The 21,070-nt window shown below is 41.3% G+C and overlaps 1 protein-coding gene across 1 annotated transcript in view; it reads left to right on the top strand.

Moving 5' to 3' along the window:
- Positions 1 to 395: 395 nt before the first annotated feature.
- Positions 396 to 21,070, top strand: part of Chrm2 (cholinergic receptor muscarinic 2) — a 126,512-nt gene continuing 105,837 nt past the window's right edge. Inside the window, exons 1-2 of the mRNA XM_057781681.1 lie at positions 396 to 729; positions 964 to 1,111. The gene's annotated coding sequence lies outside the window, so the exon portion shown is untranslated. The remainder of the gene's footprint in view (positions 730 to 963; positions 1,112 to 21,070) is intronic.

Below are 21,070 nucleotides of genomic sequence, written 5' to 3'. Positions count from 1 at the left end.
GCATTTCCCCACCTGGAAACACACGGGGCTTGTGTCTTCTGCAATCAACAAGCCTTCTTCCCAACGTGCCCTGTTCCTTTGTAGCAACCGGGCACTTGCTGGCATGGGACCTAGGGGTGCTGGTGGTGATTGCAAAGGTTGTGGTGTAGAAAATGCAGACGAAGACCTGGGCTCTGGGGACACGTACATGGAGAGATGCAGAAAAGAGCTGGGAGAGAAAGCTGTCATATTTGCTCGCAAGAACCGCCAAATCAGAGCGCAGAGAAGATTTCATTGGAGGAGCCCCTTCAACGGCAACTAATCCTGTCAGATCGAAAGAAAATTGTAAATGTTCTCTCCAGAAACTGTCCGCCCATTGCAGCTAATCGAACACAAACGCACAAATAGAGACACCACTCTCGCTCTCTTGCTACACACAGCGGGTGAGGGCGCAGAGACCGGTTCTGGGGAGGAGGCACGCGGGAGCACACACACACACGCACACGCACACACACACACACTTGCTCGCACACACGCACACGCCAGCCTGCGGGCTTGGCCAGAGCCCTGAAGTCGCAGATCCTACTAGGAAATCGCCAGAGGCGCTGGAAGAAGTGGAAGAGCGCGGCTCACAGACTCTAATTACTACTTCCCCGACACTCGGGTGAAGAAATGAAGCCCGCCCAGCTCTTCGCCATATCCAGGTCTCCTTTCTGTTTCGGTGTCCACAGTCATCTCCCTGAAAGCCAGGTTTGAAAGTCTTTTTATCTGTCTTAGGGGGGTGTGATGTTCAAGGTGGCGCGCGGAGGCAAATTAACTCCAGTCTGAACAGCCCATTGGGTCCCAGTCTGGCCAAGCTACAGGACCGATGTGAGGTGCCCCACAGCTATCCGGGAGCCTAGGGGTCTGCGGTCTCCCCGTTTCCCTCGTCCCACCCGTCTAAGTGCCGCGGCGACAACTAATCTTTCGCTTTTCTCTTCCAAGATCCCGGGAGAAGGAGAGCGGGTGACCAGCTGCGGACTCTAAGCTGTGCACCTCGCGCCGGAGCGGGTCCAACTTGAGCCCGCCAAAGGCTCCTCGCTCCGGCCAGACTCCACCAGATCGCAGCCACGGGTGACTAAGTCAGCTACAGGTAAAGACAATGCCACACCGCCGGGTTCTTTAATTGCTCACACCAAGGGCCCTGGTACCTTGCAGTTTCTCCCGATCACCAACTCTGGCCGCAGCGGGGCTGGGTCTGGAGGAATTGTTTTGTGGTCCCCCGCACGCCGGTTTTCTAAAGGAAACTTTAGCATCTGGGGCTTGCAGGAGGGAACACGTACCTTGGCGGGTCTGAAAGGGGGACACGGCTGGGACAGGGGAACCACTGAGGTCGCCAAGTCCAAGGGAATGTGACCAAAGCTACCTGCGAGCGGCGCTACCTTAGCATGTCTGGGTCTTTGAGCTTGACGTCCGACCCTTCTCCTCTTAATCCGCGCCCCCTCCCCCAGGACGCGGCTTTGGGGAAGGCAAGGAGAGCTCAGTCTCTCTGGCCACTCAGTCCCCTTAGCTCCGTGCCCCTAGAGCGCACTGCATTTAGGGTGGAGGCTGCTCGGGTTCCCACTCCACACTGTCCTCTGACTCCGCCTTGGAAGAGAGCCTTCGCATGAGAGAGACAGGTTTGCAGCTGCGGGCGGTCCACGGACCTTGGCCAAAGGGCAGGGAGAATAAGGTTCTAGGGAAGGGTCCAGAAGGGATCAGGGAGTCCTCTGCAAGTCAGTTCTCCTCCGCACAAGGTTGATTGTCCACTGTGGCTGAGGAAAGGGGCCCCAGTTCAGAGCTGGTGGGGTTTTAGAGGGACCTTGGCCACTCAACTCATGGTGGGTACTGGACCACTCTGCCGGGCATAGATAGGGGGACATTGTGCCGCAAATGACCTTTACTATTCGCACCTGCGGAGCTGGGCTATCACCACTAACTTGTGGCTCTGGGAGCCTGTGAGGTGTGGTCCAAACCCAGTGGCACAGAAAACACAGGAATTCCACCTGTGCGCTCCACCCTTCCATGTCCCTGGAGTGTCACTAGCTGAGTAGGAAGGGAAGCTTGCGTTGCAGAGCGTTCCAAGGGTAAGAATTCGCCCAAATTGTCGACACCTACGGGGGTGAGGGGGCACAGTCTGCCTCTGTCCTCAGACATAGACATCACACGCCTTCCCCCCTTTCTATCTCTGTCCTTCTGCTCCCTCGAGGCTCTTTAGAGCCACCAAATAGTCCAAGAGAGGGTCGACCGGTCTTTCAGCCCCTTTCTGTGATGCAGACTCAGGAGCTTGTGTGCATATACCCGCGGAGAGAAGCGCTCGCTGCCAAGAGGCGGGAGGAGGGCAGAGAAATGGAAGTAAATGCTTAAGGCAAGTAGAAATGCCCGCTGACACATCACCCAGGCTGCCCTCTCTTGTCCTTGTGTCACTTCATGGTCCCTGTGCGTCTGTTCCTACAACCTTACTGCTCCAAATCTTCCCGTGGGGTGGGGGTAGGGACGAAGGGAGCCAGTTAAATCTTTTCCTCTCGCTCCTATGCTCGAGGTTTGCAATCTCCCACGCTGACCTTACGTTCCTCTCTACTTCTTTTCTTTTTGTCTAGTTTTGCTTTTTTTTGCTTTTTCTTTTAGCTGGGTGGCGGTGGGTATATGGAAATCTTGTGGTGTTCAGTCCCTCCAGACACAAGCAGCCAGCGCGACACAAGCCCACATTCCAATGCTCAGTCATGCAGGTTTTAGAGCTCCAGTGCCCAGCCACTGTTGGGCATTCCCCCAGCATCTGCAGCCTTGGCCATCTTTGCTGAGGCTTATGTCTTGGTCCAGCCAAGTGACCAAGTTGTGGCCACTCCCTGAAGAAACCCTAGGGCAATCAGACAGATTTTGGCAATTTGATGTGTGTGTGTGTGTGTGTGTGTGTGTGTGTGTGTGTGTGTTAGAGAGACTGTGCTGGGGTAGTTGAAAAGGTGAGCGCCTCTGAGGTGTAGTGAGAGGCAGTTTTCCTGCTCCAACACTGGGTTCCTTGCTCCAGACCAACTAGTTGCAGGTTTTTTTTCCAACCTGTGCAGAATAAATAGTCAGATAGCAGAATGCCAGAGTAGGCCTGCCCTGTCCTGTCATTCTCTGCCTTGCAAATGGTCCATTCCTGCATTCAGTCTTCCCTCTAAGCATCAGCTGAGCTCCTCAACTCCAGGTTAACCGACTCTGGGTTGTGGGGCAAAGGCTTTCATAACGTTTTCTGCAATTAGGTGCATAAGCATAAACTGCTTTGATAAGCATACAAGTGGATGGATGTTCATGTTTTCATTGCTGAGCAATAACGGGGAGGTTGATCCACTTAACAGAGAAACCCTTCACAGTCCCTGGGTCGTCTTGAAGAATATTGCAAAGACACTAATGGTTGTAAAGATGACCAGTCGATTTAACCAACGCACAGTTCCATTCTGAAAACTGTATTGGGTTGCAATTTGAGAATGTGGTCAAATGAATGGAAGGACTTTGTGCCAACAATGTCGCAGCCTTGCCTTAGGAAAAAGACTGAGGAAGTCACATGAAAGCCAGAGGAGTTCTGATTGTCATGCTGTTCTTAATAATGTGTTGAGGTTTTGGCAATGCAATTGACAAATCACTTCTCATCCATTCCCTAGACTTTCTGAGATGATATAATATTGGCAAATATGTTCAAAAAATACAAAATAGACTCCTTAAAGGCTGGGGCCCTCTGCCCAAGTTTGTCTATTGCTTGGGAGTTCGGTGAATAGAGTGGAGTGTCCACTATAGAGGAAAGTTGAGGCGTCGGACCCAAAAGAAGGAGAAGGCTGTCTGCCAGATGTTTTGTCATCCTGTAAAAGGAGAAATGATGTGTGCTTATGTAAGTGTGCCTGAGGCTGCCTGGAGGGGAACTGGAGGAAGAAAATAAATGGATTGCAATATCCCTATCATAGTTCAAGTGCATGAGAACCCAGAAAACATGTTTGAAGCTCTCAAAAGACTTCAGAGGTAGCCGTGGAAGAGATTAACAGTTAAAATATACCTGAAAACCTTCCTGCAATGAGCTCCCATGGGCAACCAATTTGTGTGTGTGTGTGGGGGGGATAAATTGTTTTCTTTTAAAAAAATTCTTTATAAGTGACTTTATATTATTCTTATCCCAAACAGCACCCCCACCACTGCCCCAGTCAGGCAATTGGACACATTCTGATTCTGAGAGGATGGTTTCCCCGAATCTTATCAGAGTAGCCTGCCCTCAGGGCCAAGGGTGGTGGAGGGCTTAAGCATCCTTAGACGTGGCTAGCCTGCTGTTTGGCAGAAGAAAATCGGAGGTGTGCCTGCTCAGGGGTCAATGCAGAGCAAGCTGTCTGATAAGAAGGTGTGCGTCTCCCAGGCCCACAGCAATGAATAAAGTAGAAGAAGGTGTAGAACAATACGAGAATTTAGAAAAAGGAAACATAATGGCAGGGATCTCCAAACGTGACCTTAACAGAACGTGGTTTAGCATCCACTCCTGACATCGTCCTGGTACCCCACTATGTGAAACAATGTTCCCAAGTATTTTCCTATCTAAGTATCCAGAGACCTTTCTCCATCTGATTTTAGCATGTCTTTTAACTCTTTTATTCGGTAAGATGAAGACTGACAAACAACAGAGTTCCCTTGAAGGACTGGTTTTCTTCATAACAATTGCTTGCTCTGATACATTATTTTGGATGTCCATGCTGTATTCCATCAAGGACTCGTATGCCTTAAACCCTGTTAATATCCCCCTTGTGGCTATTAACACCATCTTTATCATTTGTTCCCACTCTGTTTCCTTAAGCTCATCGAGCAGATGTTCCAACCTCCTTTATTAGAGTCCAGTAGGCAAGCGTACTGTCTGCACGTCCTAGGCTCTGCTCGGTTGTCTTCTTGTGTGATAATATGTATGTCATGTATGCCTGCATGGTCCCCTGTGTGTGTGTTTCGGAGACAGAGAGGGAGGAGGGAGGGGGTGTCAATCATGGGAAGCAGGTCATCTTTCCTTAGGCACTTTCAAACTTTAGGCTAAATTGCTGGCTACTTTCCTAAGCAGCTTACATGCATTATATTATCGGTTTTGCTACAAATCCTTACAATTTTAAATAGTGTAAAGCTCATACCAGGAGCTTAATAAATCTTTTTTGAATGAGTAAATATATGAGTCCATTTTCTCACTGCAAAAATTCTAAAACATAGGTGCTATATTTCTTGATTTTTACAGGAATGGAAACCCACAATCACAGAGACCCAGTGATGATCAAAATTAAAAAGCTAGTATGTTGCAACCCTAAGATGCCAATGCAGCCAGTTGGACTCTTGTGTTATCACTCTGATACTGTACCAACTGACTATGTTCAGAGGCATGTCCTGTGGTTTGCCTGTGTTTGGGGAAACGGCATTGTGATATCAAGTTTGTGATCATGTTCCCTCCATCTGTTTAATTCAACTCTGCCTTTTCTGATTAGATCCCCTATATCCCAGCACAAAAGAATCAGTGCCAACTAGATTCTTAGTTGGCATGACATCCTTATTCTACTTAGTTAGTTATTAGCCCTGGTGGAAGAAAGCAAAGGCATTAAGATTACCAGGCGTCTTGCCAGGTGCCACATTCACCTCTCAGCTAAAAAGCAAAAGAACCAAATAGAGTTCTAATGGCTTCCAGTTGAACTCATGACAGGCAGATAAATAGAATCCCCCAAAGTGAAACATCTAAGTAACATCTAAGTACTTCACAAGAAAGTTCATAGGTCAGCGTCCATTCTAGCTGTCTCTTTCTTGTATTATGGTGAATGGGTTTCTCTGTTCTACCTTTTCCCCCCCTTTTGACACTTAGGTTCTAAGTTTCAATGGTTTCTTTTAATTTCATTCAGACTTTATTGTCGACCTCTGCTTTGCAAGGAAATGTGGGTTTGTGAGTTGCTATCAGCTGGGGAGGAGGAAGAGGAGAAGGCTTGTAGCTTCTATGCTATCTATTCTTGTCTTACTTCATTTTCTTTTTCTCACATGCCCAAGTTCCTTTTATACTATGACCTAAATATACAATCATTTTAGCTGCTGCTGTTACCATGGTAATGTTTCATGGTAGATAAGGGTATACTATAAGAATCGGTTTCTGTCATTAGTAGTGGCGTTCTTTCCCCCCAAACCTTCTCCCTCTAGCCCTGCTTACTGTGCCTAATGATGCCCTCTGGTGTTCAAAGGCGGGAAGCGCATTGGTTTGTTTATGAGTAGCTCATTGTTTAAAGCTTAGGAGGCACTTTAATTTCAACCTGAAAACGGGCATAGGTAAGATAAGGTTTAATTAGTAGAGTTTAAACAATGATATTTTAAGAACACTTCTTGTTTTTTAAGTATGTTAAATGCTTTTTACAATGTGGAGTTTTAGAAAGTTCCGGTTAAAGGAGGTAGACCTACTGTACCCTTGTATGCTTAAGGTAACTGTGACATGTTCTTATGTGAGACAGAGAGATTGCACGGAAGTATTTTTAGAGGAGAATCTACTAGATTATTCTGCATGCTTTGGTCTTATGATGTAAAAGTGGGAAGTCTTATGTCTTTAGCGTGGGGAGAGTTTCTCGCTGGAAATGTTACTCTTACTCTACAAAGAGAACATTTTTATTAGTCACACATGACCAACAAACTGATATGCTGAGGGCATGTTTTCCTTCTTTCCTACTCCAATTCCTCAGCTTCTTCTACTTTAGTTGCAAGGCAGACCAGTGCCCTCTCTGGTACTTCTCCAGAACCTCTCCCCAAATCTCCATTGGCAGAGGATTTTCAGACGTTTTTCATGATGTTTTGAACTGGTCTTCCATTCTCCAATCTTCTCTTCTCACTGTCAGCGTGCCCTTTTTATAATGCAAATCACAACATATCATTCTCTGTCTTTCATCACTGATACAGTGTGTTCTTCATCACTGATACAGTATGTCCTCCATCACTGATACAGTGAGTCCTCCATCGCTGACACAGTGAGTCCTTTATCACTGATACAGTAAGTCCTCCATCGCTGATACAGTGAGTCCTCCATCACTGACACAGTGAGTCCTTTATCACTGATACAGTAAGTCCTCCATTGCTGATACAGTGAGTCCTCCATCGCTGACACAGTGAGTCCTCCATCGCTGATACAGTGAGTCCTCCATCACCAATACAATGAGTTCTTCCATCACTGACAATAGCTTTTTCCCCAGCTGTATGTTTGCTTGCCATTTCTTCACCTCTAGTCCGCAGAGACAGAACACACAGCAGCTTAGTATCCTGACCCAATCAGAGTAAATGCAAAATAAATATTAGCCAATATGTTCTTTCTCTTCATTTCTTTCTTCCTCTCCCCTTTCTTCCCTTTCATTTATTATTGGTATTATTTTTATTGCAATAAACAGTGACAAATAACCAGTTTTTTATTTATATTCAGAACCAATATAATAATGATTTGTCATTGTTTGATGTTTTGTATTCATAATATGTTTTAGAGGAGAAAATCATGTGTTATTATTTTAAAACAATCCATGGATCTGCATAAGTGATTTTCTTGGATATTGAACTAAATTATTTACAAAGTGGAGGTACTTGCAAATTTAGCTAATTTAATCTGGTACTTACCATAAAACAAGAATTAGATCTCAAAATTTCAAATTAAAACAATTAGAAGAATAGTGGACATATTTATTAGTGATGAAAAACATGGATTTATAATATATTAGTAATACAAAGCTTTGATTTTTATACTTAATCTTAGGCAAAAGGCTGAGAAGTGATGAGACAGGATTTTTTTTAAATAGCTAACTGACTTTCTAACAAAATTTTTGCATAGATGTTTATAACTCCATGAATATTCATAGTTCCTTTCTATTTTATTGTATAAAAATCTCCCTAGGCTACACACTAGTTTAGGTTCAGATGTCTAGTATATGGAACAATAGTGCAACAAAGCCAAGCATCTGTATGTTTAAGATAAATGAAAATGGATATTTGAAGTGTGATGGGGATGGTGTTCTGTTTTCTTTGGGCCGGGAAGGCAGGACATCTCTTTTGGAGGCTAAGATGTTTGCCCTTGGGTGATGACCTCTAGGCACACAGACACAGAAGTTTCCAGTAGTCCGCATGCATAGTTGGGGCTTTGAATGACAGGATTCCGAGAACTGGCTAAATCCCCACTCTCTTCTATGGCTTTTTAGAGAGAGTAATCCATAGGTTGAATGCCTAGTATACTCTGTTCTTCTTAAAGAGATTATGAGCAAGCAGGCAACACTCCTGGGAACATAGATCTTTAACAGGCACCTGGTATGACCCCAAAGTGAACAAGAGTAAAGCACAATTTAATTTATAGTAAAAGGGTACTTGAGGCAGAGGCAGGCGGATCTCTGTGAGTTCGAGACCAGCCTGGTCTACAGAGCTAGTTCGAGGACAGGCTCCAAAGCCACAGAGAAACCCTGTCTCGAAAAACCAAAAAAAAAAAACTTACCAAAGACTGAAAAGAAAAGAAAAAAACAGAATACTCAGCCCTGAAATGTGTCTATAGGAAAGTTTTGCCTCCTGTCAAGATCCCAACAGAGTGATCAGTCAGCGTGGTCTGAAACCTTTTCCTGAGCAGATAGCAGTGTAAGGGAGGAACAGCAAGTCAGCACAGCCATGGGTGGTGGTGCCTGTCTTCTGCACACCTGTTTACCTACACGCAGCTCAGTTACATGCCCATATCTACGTCCTTAGAGTTAGCTCTGGGCTGGGAAGGGCTGAGTACTTGGTTCCCTTTGTAAGCCTTGTTTCAGTTTCTTCCTCTTCTCACTGATAGCTTCTCAGACCACAATATCCCTTCGGTTCCTAAGCTGTCTCATGCTACCCTCTTTACGGTCCCTTGTCTAGGTTGTCACTGGAAAACAAATGAACAAGCAATGGCTCTTGTTTCTCTCCCAGCCTCTCAAGGACGAGTTAGTAAGAGTGAGGGAATTGTCTTCAGTGTTAACAGTACGCAGTTAGCTGTAACTGTTACAGATACTCATCCACTGTGATGATCCCAAGGGCAGACATAGAGATGATCATTCCTGATGCTATCATTCACTCTTAGTCAAGAAGCTGGTTTCTCTGTTTTAACAAAGCAGATACATTTTTCCTTACCAAAATAAATAAATAAATAAATAAACCAGAGGACGATGTGGGCCTCTTATGTCCTGATTAATTAATTACTTAGGGTCTCTTTCCTAAGGGTGAGTTAGATAGCTAAAGAATTATCTGAAGACTATTTTTTCTACATTTCATAAATGCTAAGCATAGAATAATTTGATTTGTAGCAGTAATAAAACATATTGTACATACAATTCATGAACTAGATGACATTTCTGTACCTTTCTTGACTTTGTTTCAAGGGGAAGAAGCTTCTGCCTCAACCCACTTGAAATAAGTAGAATTTCCTTCTCATCCTCTAATTGAATTCTTTGGACTGAAATATTTGGTTTTATTTTATCAAGAAGAAAAAGAATAGCCTCAAGGCCAAAGTATGCTTTCCACATAGATCCCTTGTTTGCTTTGACCTCAAACTTACTTTTTCCCCAAACTCTGTCACTGAAGTTAGCAGCTATGTATTTATATGTAAACCTTAGTAGCATAGATCTCTTCTCCTGTATACTGAGTCCTGAGGGTACTGAAGGAGGGGGGCCATGGACGACGAAGGCTTAAATTCTGTAGTCACAAGTGGGTAGATACGAAGTCCCAGTGCAGTTTCCTTGTTAAATCACCATGATTGTTTTCTGTGACTAAGATTTGTGAGCGAGACATTCCTCTGTGACAACAATAATGACCAGCTCCCCCATACCAAAGAAAACAGAGTAAAACCTGAAGTGAGAATTTCTGTGCCATGCTTCTACGAAACTCCATGATTTCTGCCATTGCTTTGGGTATATTGTTCCTATGCTTCAGGTCTACCCTTCATAGTACGTGTTTCTTACATTTTCTTTATAAACTTAATAGGAACTGGGAATTTTTTGGCACTGAACAACTTGGTTTAAGTTTGAATCTGAGGCTATTTTCGTCAACACTACATCTAAGGGAAAACATGAACTCCAACGCCTTGCTTGCTTTGCTTGGCTGTGCAGCAGGAGCCTTTTAAAGGAGGCCATCCCATTTGAGAATTTGGCACCTGATAAAAACAGGGACCAAGAGAAAGAGAAGAAAAAAATGCAGAGGTAAGCCTCTCTTGCAATCATCGCTCAGGAAATTAACTTATGGAAAAGATGGAGCTCTCCTTAGGGGAACGAGTGCAAGATGAGACTCAGAACCACCGTGTTGGTCAGTAGCCTGGAGGAGGTCAATTTGTCCACCTCCTATCTGGAAGTGGTGGAGCATGAACAACCCCTCAGGAGCTCTTTTGAGGCACGGAGGTGAGAGATATTTCTGAGAAAACTTTTGGATATAGAAGTCTTTAGGTACGAAATAGTTCGCGGCTATTTATCAAAGGTGTGTGACATTTCTTTTGGTTAGGGCAAAATCAAGCAGTGTGATGATGCTATGTCATAAACTACTCCCACAGTCTTTCACTATTAAGCAATTGCTCTTATTTAACGTTGACTTCTGCATTGTATATACACAGACAAAAGGCCAAAGGAACTCATTGTCGGGAGGAGTAAAAAAAAAAAAAATCAATAGACAAATTCTCTCCTTGTTTATGCATCCATTGTTAAATCTTAACTATTTATACACGCTAAGACTCCTGAGAATCATTACTGTCTACTGGCAAATGTTCATACTAGCTAGTTTTTGGTACAATTAATTGAAATTTCACACTCTCCTATTTCCATACCCGTCAATATTTTTACGTACTGACACCTCTAATCAAGGATTATCTTTCACAAGGAACTGCCAACAGGGCCCTAATTAATTAAAGTGATAATTGCTCCCCTTTCCCTTGCAGCTTGTTACTTATGTAACACATTCTGCAGGAAACTCACGGCTTCAGCATTTCTCTTTAAATGTTCCCACTTCATGAAGATTCTTCAACTTCTATCTCTGCAAGGGGTTTTAATTTTAATTAATTTTATTTTTTAATAGTAAAGGAGGTCATATTTGTTCTCCAGTGAGTTTTCTTATGTAAACAAATAAAATGGCATCTTTCCATTATTAGAGTGTTTGCATTAAGTCCCAAGGCTTGTTTCCCTAACAGAGAGAAGTTGTCAGACATCTCTCCTTTGATGTCTTGTCTAGTTTCTTTATCACAATGTATGTATCCATGGTCCTTTCCTCTTGGATCTGTTTTCTGTTCCGAAAGGCTCAGCTAGTACATTTCTTCTGCAACAATGTATAAGGTTTATTAGGGTTTCGGGGTTGGTGTGGTACCATGATTTCTGTAGACATGAAATCTAGATTATACTTCACAATTGGCACCCCCGTTGCCCTATTCCTTAATAGACATTACTCCTCCACCTTTGTATTGGTGCTCCTTGGTACTTGCTTCAGAAACAACTGATGGTGACTCTAAATCCATGAGACAGTTTCCCTAAGTCCTCAGAATCCGTGAAATCCCTGTATTGGTTAGGTTTTCTACAGGTGACAGGATCCCATTTGTTTCTTTTTATTAACTTGCCACGATTTTTCTTTCACTTGCAGCAAGCACTTACTTAATAGCATTTATAAATTACTATTCATCCCAAACCCATATGGTATTACTTTATGTTTCTAGTATAATTGAAATGAGACCAAAACCTAACAAGTCAGTCATCTAAAACTCAAATTGCTCTTCTCCCCTTACAGTGTTGAATCTTCTTCTTGTTCCTTTAGGTTTTTTGCATGACATTATGTTTTGGAACAGTTTGAGTTCACGAACCTAGAGTGAAAAAATACATAGCGTTCTCCCAGATTTCCAACCCTATATGCCCAAGGGTTCTCCACACAGCAAACATCCTATGGAGAGTGACCGCGTTGTCATCTGACTGGGTCTATCACTTACATTAGACATCCTTCTTGGTGTTGTTTACTGTATGCACTTGAACACGCAGATCCTGATACACGCGCACTGAGATAATATCACGAAAGAATGCTTCCATTCCTATGAAAATCTGCCAAACTTTGTCCCTGACTGCTGATCATTACTCATTGGCTCTTCTTTCTGTCACCACAGTTTTGCTTTCTCCAGAACATCGAATCAGTGGGATCCTTTAATAGCTTCCTTTACCTAGCAGCAGGCATTCACCTTTTCTTCCACCACATTTCACTGTTAGGCAGTCTTTTGTGTTTTTAGATAAACATTATAGCAATATTCTCCTCTCACCGTAAGTAATACATTATTTTGTTCTTATGCTAGATTTTTCTCTAATCTTTCATTTCTATAATCTTTAATTCTGGAACTTTCTAATAATAACCACAGATCTCATAGTGTAGATGTTATAATTCTGTTACTCTTTCTGTAAGTAACTTATACCCACTTCAGTGCTTAAAAAGAATCTGACACTGTTTCTTACCACTCTCTGGATTTTATTAACTATTTTTCCACTATTATATTTTACAGGAGATGATATTAATAATTCAAACAAAAACGTGTTTATCCAGTAGGGGTGGCTCTTCTGCCCCCTGGAGTCTAGCTAAGGAGCAGGGAGGAAAGGACATCACAGAGTTATGTCTTTTTTATTTCTCTTTATCAACTGAATTCCCAAGACTCAGCAGCCGTGATGCCACGGTTCAATAAAAAAAGGCTAAACACTTCAATGAAAGCTGCAGCTTTGAAAGACTTATGACCCCTAAAAAGACCATGAATTTGAATTTGGCTGATTGGTATCCCCAGTTCTAGTTCAGAAGCAAGAGGAGTCCTAAGGGATCATTTAGCATTTCTCTGGACTGTGCCCTTTCCTTTATTCTCAGACATTAGGCAGGTTGATGTAATTTGATGCTTTGGTGTATTCAATCCAGCTAATGGACATGGGTTTTGTACCAGAGAACTAACGATATCCACTAACTTTAACTTGACTTTTAGCACCACACTGGGCCCTACCCTATTTTCTACTTGAATTTGTATTCATGATACATACAGGAAAATTTTCACTGATATTTTCTGGTTTTGTTAGAAGAAACCTACTGCATAAAGGCAGAAGTGATGTTTTTCCTTTATTTTAAATATCATTTTTTCCTTCTTTTCGGCATTGAACCTTGTATCTATCTCTAATCTTAGCACAGAGATAAACTCAATATTATCCAATGGTGATTTTGTACTTTAGTCTACCAAAAGATCCAAGCATCCTACTAGCCAGTTATACATCTGTTGCTTCTCTAACTTTAATTATCTTCTGAAATAACATAGGAGACTCTATAAAACTTTCCATTAGGAGAAGAATTCCCTCAGAATACATTTCCCACATTGTAAACCAACACTCCATTCACGCTTTGGCACAAGTTTTCTTAGGCTGCGCTTGAAGGTGTATGATGGCATCATTTGTTTAAGCTTAACCGAGATTCTATCTCAAACACATGAACCTGTAACAGAACAGAACTTCTCAGTATTTGTATATTGCATTAAACATCACATCTGTTTGAAATGGCACTCATATCCCTACAGAACTAGGGATAGGTTTAATATCACTTTTTTCTTTTTACTTGACTTTATCTAATGGATATATGAGCAAAAAAACAAACAGCAATCTTAATCATGTAACCATTTGTTATGCTAGGTACTACTAAAATTGGGGTGTTCATTTATTTGCACTTGTATTTAATGAATAATTGATAAATATATTTTGTTTATGAAACTGTGTTCATTCCACAGATAATTTCTAAGTCCCGACCTTCAGACCTCCACTCTATCTTCATATATCAACAGGGGAAGAAACTTAAATCCCCACTTCCACTCTATAATGGAAAACTTTACATTTATCTGTATCAAGCTTTCTGTAACCTTCTGCAGCTGCAGAAGGGTTGTGCTGGCTGGTAGGGATCCTCAGTGGACACTAGGAACTCAGAAAGAGAAGATTCAAGCATCTTTCTTTGACTTATGAGCCAGATAAGCCTCAGACAGAGTAAATTAGTGGTAGAAGACAGCTGCCTCATGTGTTTTTGTCAAGACTTTTTACTTTTTTCCTCCAATTACTTACATTCAGGAAATCAGTGGAGTGTTCATTATAATCAAATCTGATAAGTTTATTTCACAGTTAAATATATTTGTCCAAGAAGCAGTAGTGGATTTATAACTTATCTTCTGTAGTATTTGAACCAAGCTTTGAATCTGAACCTCCTGCCTCCAACCCATTATCAATTAATGGTATCAATATCATTAATATCAATAATATTAGCAATTATTGTTGTTCTAACTACCTTCATGAAATATGATGCTATTTGATTTTTAATCTTAGACATCAGCTCCTTCCAAGAAAGCTCTTGCTCCATAAAAACCCTTGTTTTACTTTCTTATTTGACTAGATCTTATTATTCTCTTTTTTATTACTGTTTCCCTCTCCGCAATAGCTTAGCAAGCATCCCATGATTTAAAAGTGCTATTTTTGTTGGCAATACATGAGTTAATCAGTGGTTTCAAAACTTTAATGACAGATAAGAAAGGCCGCCAACCCCTCAGAACCTGTGTTGGTTGTTATATTGTTGATCTCAGTCTTACTGAAAATCAACTCTAGGTCAATGAGTTGTTGCTCTAATCTTGATAGTAACAGCTTTCTTTTTTTTTTTTAAAGAGTTTTTGTGAACATTATTCACTTTTTTTTTTTTTTTTTTTTTTTTTTTTTTTTTTTGGTTTTTAGATACAGGGTTTCTCTGTAACAGCTATGGCTATCCTGCAACTCAGTTTGTAGACCAACTGACCTCGAACTCACAGAGATCCACCTGCCTCTGCCACCCAAGTGCTGGGATTAAAGGCGTGCGCCACCTTGCCTGGCTCCTACTATTTTATTCTTAACAGTCATACAAATAACTAAGGACATTTTTTTTTTCTGGAGTACTTGCTCGTAATGCTTTGTGTAAGTCAATACATATATAAAGATACAAACTTAACCTTCATATAATTAAAATGGAATTAGACATTGTACTGATGTTTATTACCTTAGATTGTACAACTTCAGAAAGCAGGTGGTAGCATGATAAATATCTAGTTTTGTTGTTGTTTGAGATAAGTCTTTTTTCTGTGTTGCCTTGGCTACACTGAAACTTGCTCTGTAGACCAGGCTGGCCATACACTCAGAGATCCACCTGTCTCTGCCTCCCAAGTGCTGGGATTAAAGATGTATACACTCAGTCATTAAAGGTTAAATTCACAATCAAAAAGATATATGAACTTTTTAGTGAAACTACACCAAATTCCACTTCTTGCTTTCTCATTTCAAGGGTCATCAGGAGACTCTGCTCTCGTATGTATTGCCAAGTTTATAAAACTGTCCATGCAGGATCTTTAGAGTGAGCAAGGGATGAATTGAAAAGCCACATTTTAATGTTGTCTCTCCTCATTATGCCAAAGGATTTTCCTTCAAATAGTGTTACTTCATCCTGAAGTTCCAAACCTATACATGTAATCACTTTGCCATAAATCTTTTTGAGAGAAGATGCCAGGCATTTTATTCTTTTTGTTTTATTATTATTATTGGTTGCCATTTTGCCTTGTTTTTATGAGGGGAAAGAGAGAGAAGACATAATTGGTGATGAGCTGTGGAGCTGGTGTTGTCTGGCACACTGAATGTCTCATGGACCTGAGCAATTCAAAAGGAGGTGCCAGAATGCGGTAGTCTCAGGCCACTGTCAATCTCAGTGGGAACGTGATGTGCTCCTGAAGAATGCTGGGAAGGCACTTGCAAAGCTATTTTAAGAGGCGTTTGGAACAGACAGAGGACAGAGCAGTGTAGGAGAGCATGCCAGAAAGCCTAGTTTGTAAATACTGTATTCTCTTCAGGGGTTACTCAGTGGCAAAATCAAAAGAGGATGTCTTGCCAAGGAACAAAGCTGCTTATCTCCACCTCGTGAAATTCCATCTTAAATAGAGTGTGCAAATTAAAATTGAAATGTTTCACCCAATGACAGGAGTTCTGCTTTTGTTTGCTTGCTTTGTGTCTTTCTTATATGACTTATCCCAACTTTCAGGCTGGTGATATTGGTTGGTACCGGGAATGCACTGGAGGACAGATGAGATGTTATGTTTGAAGAGGCTGGAAAATAATTTGCCTCCACCTCCTTAGGGAAAAAAAATGGTTTGTTTATCTTCATATAGGCCCAGAGGGAAAAGGATTTGGACAAGAATGACCATTTTTCATTGGTTGGAGGTGCCTCCCTGACAATGGATCAGAGGAGAGGCACATAAGGCACCAGAGTTTGAATTCTTGCTCAGTGAAAGCCTCAAGACTTCTAGAAAATTGGGACAGGCTACTTGTAAAGACAAGTAGGTGGTAGAAGCTCCCTTCGACTCCTCCTCTACCTCAAAAATGACCTAAATCTTGGAGGCAGCAAATAAATCTGCACACAAACTGAATGCTACCCACAAGTCGTCTACCTGTACCCCGGAAAAATACCCATCTCTCATGTCAGTTTTACTCTACCTTTTTGATCCCACATTTGAAAGTTTGCTTTCTGTCTCCCTCCAGCATCCATCCATCTATTGTAGAGAAGACAGATGCAGGTTCTCTGTACAAGATAGCGACTCTTAAACCAGAAATACTGATGACTCATTTGCTCTTCATCACATATTGCTAAAAAGAAAACTAGGTGCATCTGGATTCTTGGCTAGATATCTAATGTGCATAGAGGGTTCATTGTAATTCTAATCCTTCCAGTGTGTCATAGGCGATAAGGTGAGAAAAGAGAAACCACAAAACACAGGTGTTACACTGGAGAATTTAGGACTCCTGAAATCACAGAGGAGACAGCGATTAACTCATCTGAGGCTTGGTTTAATGGAGGACTAAAGGGCCAATGGGGTTTCAATGGCTTAAACAGAAGGAATAAGGATCTCTTAGAGTGTAGAACAGGTACCAAAAAGTAAGGATGGTACATGCCAAGGTTGTGAAGAGTCAGCTAGCTGTTCCAAAGCTTACCTGATTCATTACCATGTGCAGAATTTGTCACCAATTCTATTTCATTTGATAGTCTCATAGTAGGATCATAGTAAATTAGATAAATCATGGTGGAGGAGGTTAAATTAGCTGTGCTAGGAAAGAGTAGACCCATGTAAACTTGCAATAACAGTTCTCTATTCTTCTTGAATTTCCCCTTCTACACCCTTAAATAATCTGAGTATCAGATAAAGCAGTAAGACGATTTCATTATTTATATTAAAGCAAGTTCAGCCAGTTACTGCAGGAAACAGAAACCTATCTCATTGTTTTTGTTTTGTCTTCATAGGTTCACAGATGCTAGTCACGTTATGGTAATCTCTTGTGTAAAACAAGGTGAGGGAAACATAATTCGTCCAAATCACCTTGCCTTAATGAGTGAATCCTACAACTCTTTTCCTCTCAAGCAGCTACTGAGTTGGACAATACAGGTTGAGTGATGAAACAAGTCTACCATTTTCTTTTGTGCTGAATGTCCTCTTTTTAAATGTTCTATTTGTGGGCTAATTATGACTTGTATACATTTACTAAAAGAAGCATTTACAGTCTAAAATGAATTAGTATATCCATCATCTTAATTTGTCTTTCTTTTTTTTTAATAGTGTTAATAACAAATTGAGGAAATATAGAACTACGAATTTAGGGTTCCTTGTCCCAGATGGGATGACCTGACTGAGAACAGAGGGTGTTCAACTCCTATTCCATCTAGATGTTTCTGCCTAGCAATTGCACTGTGTCATTTCCTGAAATGTCCCCAGCTCACTCATCTACAATAAATCCCTGGGTGAGTTATGGAGAAGTAAATTAGTAGTGATGAGTTTGATCCTTTCTGTTGAGTCACCCAAATCTCAAAAAGCATACAACTTCATTGGTAACCTCAAAATTTCATGGATCATGCCTCATCGTAATTATCTGCAGTCTCCTGAGAAAACCAAATGTTCAGTTAGAAGAAGAGATCAAGTGTTTATTATTTGATCTCCGTGAAGTAATTGTCCTTCTGGTAGCACTTTTAACTTTAACTAGCACTTATTACTAATACTATTATTATATAATTTATATGTATTACTACTATTACTATTATTTTATTTAAACAAAATCTTGAGTTCAAATTTTCATTTGGAAAAGCAGACATGGAGAAGAAACTTTCTCTGTCCTAGAAGGTGTCTGATGACTTTCTCTATCCTTCTTCCACTGAAGTAACTCCAGCTTGGACATCTTTGGGAATGTGAAGATAAAGAGGTGATGCCTCAAAAACTGTCTCCTATAATTCATAAGGGATCTCTCTGGAACTTCCAGTAGACTCCACTTTGCTCATGGCTATTCTCTTTTTATTCTGGTCCTGCTTCTCTTAACTGTGCTTAGCCAATGGGTGCCTAGTAAGAACTCCAAGAAAGACTGTCTCAGAAAAGGAAGAAATCATCTCCCTTCTTCTTCATGTCTACTGAAGCTACACATCCCTTCCCATCTCTGCATGGGGTAGAGGCAGTAATGCTCAGATTTTTCTCTTTAACCTTTGCACCTGCCTGAAGTAGGGCAGTTGATATTGGTGTTAGAAGCTGTGGGGATTCTGTGAAAAATATTCTAAGCAAGGACTATTATACATGAATAGAATTAACATTTTTTCAGGGATCTCCATGGTAGGGGAAAATTTTTGAGAAATGAGGTATTACCATTTTCTACTCAGACTTTGACAAGACATGTGCCTCAGTTTCTTTTTATTTAACATGGGATATAGCCTGTTTTATTTTGGCCATACCTTGTTAGTAAAATGATTCAGAAACTTCCAAATAAATATTGGTTCAATTATATCCACTGAAAGTAATTAGGCTTAATGCTCAGTAAGCTTTCTTTGGTTTGTTACAGTCCAGAGCCCAAGCCCAGTGAAAAGTGCCATCCACTTTCATGCTAGGTTTTACCACATCAATTAAGACAGTCAAAACAATCTGCCAGAGATATGTCCATGGGTCAAGTTGATCTAGACAATGCCCCATTGAGACTCTTCATAGGGAAGTCTAGGTTATGTCAATCTGACAATTTGAACTAACCATCACATGAGGTGATTCATGATTGAAATCATTACATTGACATTTTGGATCCATTTCATAAGCTGAAATGCTACACTCACAGAGTATACTGAAATTACAAATACTATTTGCAATTTGTATTTAGATAGAACCTCCTACTGTGTTTTCTGGTTTACTTGGATATGCTGATTTTTACAGAAATGAGATTTTATTTCTGTTAAACACACTTAAAATTATGTGCTTTCTGGATTTACTTTTCATTCCATTTAGAGCTAGAGAAATTTGAAATGATACATAAAGACAAGACGTCTAGGCTGCCTGGAAGATATGTTAGCCTGAATTTCCCCATGTAGAGCAAAATCTATGTAGCAGATCTGATCATACATAGTTTGTCATTATGGCTTTATAGCCTCCAATTATTTTTTCTGTATTTTTTCCCAACCAGGGGATATAGGTTGAAGTTTTAAGTAAATTTGCAAGGGGCTTTCTTTAAAATGAAGACAATATGTTCTTAATTTTTTTTTTTTTTTTTGGTTTTTCGAGACAGGGTTTCTCTGTAGCTTTGGTGCTTGTCCCAGAACTAGCTCTTGTAGACCAGGCTGGCCTCAAACTCCCAGAGATCCGCCCGCCTCTGCCTCCCGAGTGCTGGGATTAAAGGCGTGCGCCACCACCTCCCAGTGTTAATTCTTAATAGAGTTAAGTAACATCTAGAATATAATTTTACATATGTGTTGGCTTATATCTTAGATTGGGAAGGGAGTAATGAATTGCAATATAAGGAAAGGGGTGAATGAAAGTTACAGAACCATCATGTGACCTTGACAGACTTTTCTGGTGTGTGTGTGCGTGTGTGTGTGTGCATGTGCACGTGAGTGTATGGGTAGCTAAAAATAACTGATATATTGAACATATTTTCTTGGGGAAAGTATTTGAACAGAGAGTATTCTGTGGCCGTTGGCTACCATTCAGATTAAGTACTTTTCCTTTGCAAAATCTCCAAAGAGTGTCAATACACGAAAGAAAATCACAATGTTCTGCAATAGTGAGAACCTGTGACTCAGAGGCAACCAGAGCATGAATAGAAGCAGTCAGCTTACCAGGGGTATTCTAGAGAGAAACCCCAGAAGACTGCCTTCATCCCAGCAGCCAGAAACTGAGAGCTATAATCAAGTGAGTAATAGAACACACTTCTGAAGGGAGGGGAGCAGAGAAAAATGTATAGTTCAATAAAAACAACAACAACAACAACAATAATAATAAAGAATAGGCTTCTGGATAGAAAAGGATGAAGGACTAGCTTCCTGGACTTCAGCCAAGATGGGATGGTTCTATGCAAAGGTATAGTTGGTAGGAACTAAACTCCCTGTTATAAAATACATATTAAACAGCTCACGCGTGCACGCGCACAAACACACACACATTGCCATCTACTAACTGATCTTAGGACAGCTTTAGAGACACAGCAAAGACTGCATGGAAAGTCTCCATGCTCCTTCACACACTTCCTTCTGGGAGGACTCTGCTGTGTCGCAGTGGACACTAACTAATCACCACTGAAACATGATCAACTGAAGTGTTGCGTCATTGAACTCAGAGCTCTCATTCAATGTCCTTTTTTTTGACTAGTACTCATATCCGGGTATCCAAACAAATGTAGTTGTTTTTTCTTTCTCCTGGACACTGTGGTAGTTCACAATGGCAGACGTTTTAGATGACTTTGACAGCTTTGAGGTTTACTGGCCAGACATTTCACAGCAAGCCTTTTAGTCTTGGTTGGTCTGCTGGTTTTACCATGGTTAATCTGTGGTTGTTGGAAGGTAGACCCATGTGGATCCTCTCGAATGGTGTTGAACTGACCACCTGTGTGAGGGCTTGTCTGCTGTGGCTCACATGGGACTCTTCCCTGCCTTCTCTCATCACATTCTCTACCACGGCCCTCTGAGGACGGCAGGGAATTTCTCATACCTCATGTTAGATATCTTGAGTTGCTGCTGCTTAAATATAATTCCAGCCATACTCATT

This window comes from Chionomys nivalis, chromosome 1 (genome assembly GCF_950005125.1).
Source record: "Chionomys nivalis chromosome 1, mChiNiv1.1, whole genome shotgun sequence".
NCBI classification, from domain to species: Eukaryota; Metazoa; Chordata; class Mammalia; order Rodentia; family Cricetidae; genus Chionomys; species Chionomys nivalis.
The sequence above is the reverse complement of the archived record's forward strand: the minus strand, read 5'-3'. Positions and strand labels throughout refer to the sequence as shown.